Source organism: Prionailurus viverrinus, chromosome C2 (genome assembly GCF_022837055.1).
Source record: "Prionailurus viverrinus isolate Anna chromosome C2, UM_Priviv_1.0, whole genome shotgun sequence".
In the NCBI taxonomy this organism is placed as follows: Eukaryota; Metazoa; Chordata; class Mammalia; order Carnivora; family Felidae; genus Prionailurus; species Prionailurus viverrinus.
In genome coordinates, this window is record NC_062569.1 from 22035282 (window position 1) to 22038748 (window position 3467).

Consider the following 3467-nt stretch of genomic DNA (forward strand, 5'->3'; position numbering starts at 1 on the left):
GCTTTTAACTTGACATCAGATTAAAAATCATTTCGCTTTCTCTTTTTCCCCCCTCTATCCTCCAAATACAAACATACATATCCTGTTAGGAATTCAGTTGCTTCATGGAAATAGGTCTAGAATTTGAGAGACAGCAGAATTGACAGGTGACACATTGGAATCTAGCTGTGGCCCAAACAGAAAAATTAGATAAAATTCAATCATTTACGATGACCAATACTTTTTAGTAGAATTCTGACATATAGCCTATGTCAGGCACATCTTGGCCTAATGAGAAGTCGGGGACATCTCAGAAATGTGGGTGTGGTTAAAGGAAATGTAACTGGTTCTTTAAAAAAATTTTTTTTTAATATTTATTGATTTTTGACAGAGAGAGACAGAGCGTGAGCAGGGGAGGAGCAGAGAGAGGGGGAGACATAGAATCAGAAGCAGGCTCCAGGCTCTGAGCGGTCAGCCAGAGCCCAATGTGGGGCTCGAACTCACGAACCTTGAGATCATGACCTGAGCCGAAGTCGGACGCTTAACCGACTGAGCCACCCAGGCACCCCTCTTGCCAGCAGTTTGACTTAAGGGTTAGGCTGCCAGCCCTTGGCAAAACCAAATGGAAGTTTCAGAAAGTTCGCACTACTGGCCACATCAGCATATCTTCAGACACACACCTGGGATGATTTTAACAGCTGGAATCCAATTTCTGAGGCAATTCGAGAAACTAAAATTCGTAGCATTGAATAATAAAATAAGAATAGCTAACCATTTGGGGGTACTTACTATATCCTAGGCACTGTGTGAAGGGCTTTTTACTTATCCTTACCTGGATGTTCTCATCCTCACCAGGATGTTCAAGTTATTAATTATCCCCATTGTAGGGATGAGGAACTTGAGCCTCAGAGAAGCTAAATAATTTGTACCCGAGTCTCTCCGGCTCTTAACAGGTAACTTTCAGCCAGTAACAAGTGTGGCTGCCATTTATGGAGAACTAAAGGCCTAAACAAGTGTTATAACTAACTTTATCTTTATAACAACTCTCATGGGGAGCACTTAGGAGTCCTGCTTATAGATGAAGGACTTTCTGCTGCAGCACCTAGAAATTACGTGTAATAGACATAGTAACTGTAATGGCTGCAGGCCTTGTCCCCCACCTCCTGATCTGAAAGCAGAAAGGAAAGTAGGCTTTCTTCTGTCAGCCTGTTGAGAATCCTGTGTCCTGTGCACAAGAGGTATTTTTCATTCTAGAGCAGCACTATTCAGTAGAACTTTCTGTGGTAATGAAAATGTGCTACCCCCGTACAGTCCAATATGGTAGCTATTGACCATGTGTGACTGTTGACATATGAAACATGGCTGGTGAGACTGATGAAGTTTTCATTTGATTAACTGATGTAATTTTAATTTTATTTCATTTTAACTAGTTTATTTCTCTTATCTTAAGTAGGCTCGACACCCAATGTGGGGCTTGAACATTGACCCCAAGATTAGGCATCCCATGTTCTACTGACTGAGCCAGCCAGGTGCCCCTTAACTAGTTTAAATTTAAACAGCACCATGGGTGGGCCTGGGTGGCTCAGTCAGGTAAGTGTCTGACTTTTGATTTTGGCTCAGGTCATGATCTCATGGTTTGTGGGATTGAGCCCCACAAACCTGCTCTAATAGCACAGGGCCTACTTGGGATTCTCTCTCTCCCTCTCTCTCCGCCCCTCCCTCACTTCTGTGCTCTTTCTCAAAATAAATACATAAATTAAAAAAAAAAAAAAAAGTTAAACAGCACACATGGCTAGTGGCTACCATATTGGCCAGGACAGGGTCAGACTGTTTGGTGACCAGGTTCCCAGCAGCAGACTCTAAGAGCTTCTGATATTATATCCTCCTTTCTCTTAGTCCTACTCTTGGCCAGCTTCTGGGGAACATATCTATAGACTAAGGCACAACTAAGAAAGAGAGAAAATATCCAGGATCTTTTTTTACTCCCTTTATCAAAAACTGAATATTTAAGTGCGCAAACACTTATTTCATTTGTTCATTTCTTTAACAAATATTTATGGAACTCTTCTTGCATGGCAGACCTATCTACTAAACGTCTATGCTTTGGCTCTGGGGCTAAAATGGTAAGCAAGACAGAAATGGAGAGAGAGACATGAATTAAATGATCACACAGAGACATCGTTAGAAACTTGAAGAAAGGAAAAGCATAAGGAGTTGGGAAGGTGTTTGCAAGGAGGAGGATTCATGCGAGGTCTCTGGAAACACCTTTCTGATCATTCTCAAGTTCAGCTCGTAGAAGTGATGTTTCAGCTGAGAAATGAAGAATGAGCTAAATTAGTGCCAGCAGAGGGAAAAGCATTCCAGCTTGAGGGAATAGCATGTACAGGCCTGAGGTGGGCAGAGCATGGACACGTTTGAGGAACTTTAAAGAAAAGGAAAGTGGAGAGCGAGAGGTGAGGCTGAAAATCAGGCTCTAAAGAGCCTCATCTGCTGTATCAGGGCTTTTGACCTTTATCCTAGAAGCAGTGACCAGCTACTAAAAGATTTTAAGCAGAGGAGTGACATGATTGGAAAATAAACTTAAAAACCAAAACCAAACAGCAACAAAAAACTTGGCTTTTAACAAGGGCTTCATTGTTCCCCGTTCCTTCCTTCCTTCCTTCCTTCCTTCTGCAGCAGCCAGGCAGGTGACTTCCCCAGATACAGGGCTGCAGCTGGCTCTGGAAGCAAATCCTCAGAACAGACTGGAAGTGCTTGGTCCGGGGCCCAGAGGATGAATGGAGCTAAGCTGTGTTCTCTCCTCTAATGCTCTGTGTGTTCTCTCTATGTGTTTCTACCATTAAATAAATACTGGGGTATTTATAAAAACTTCAGCAAACCACCCACTCCATTTTCTCTGCCACAGGCCCAGAAGCCCTCAACTGTAACAAGCTGTCCCAGAATGTCTGTGATATCCAAAGAGACAGCTCCTCAAGGACCAGTAAATATAGCTCTCTTCCACACAGGCTGGTGCCTGCTGCCTCAACTTTTACAATCATGGTTGTGGAACATCTAGGAAACGAATTTGACAGGGTTAGGCCGAACAAGGGCAGGCCCCTTAGAGAGCTTGGCTTTCAGTATTTTCTAGTCTGGCCATCTTTCTGTTGAGCCACATGGAGTCGTTTGACTTTCAGTTGGGAGAATGACAAACCAAAGAATTCACTCCAGTGGGAAGAAGGCAAGAAAGGAAGAGTGAATATGAGACAAAAGACTTGTGAATGTATTTGAACTTCAGAAGTTTCAAACCGGAATCCAACTCCTTAAGCAACGTGAATCACTGAATGTCTCCTTCTTCCAAAATGAACTGACTTTACCTCTGCCCCTGGCATGACAGAAACATCACCCATTTTGCTGGTCAACACTCTTGAACTTGATTGTCAACTCTGTCACTTACCTCAAGCAAGTTAACTCACCTTCCAGAGCTTGGGGTTTTTGTTTGTAAAATAGGT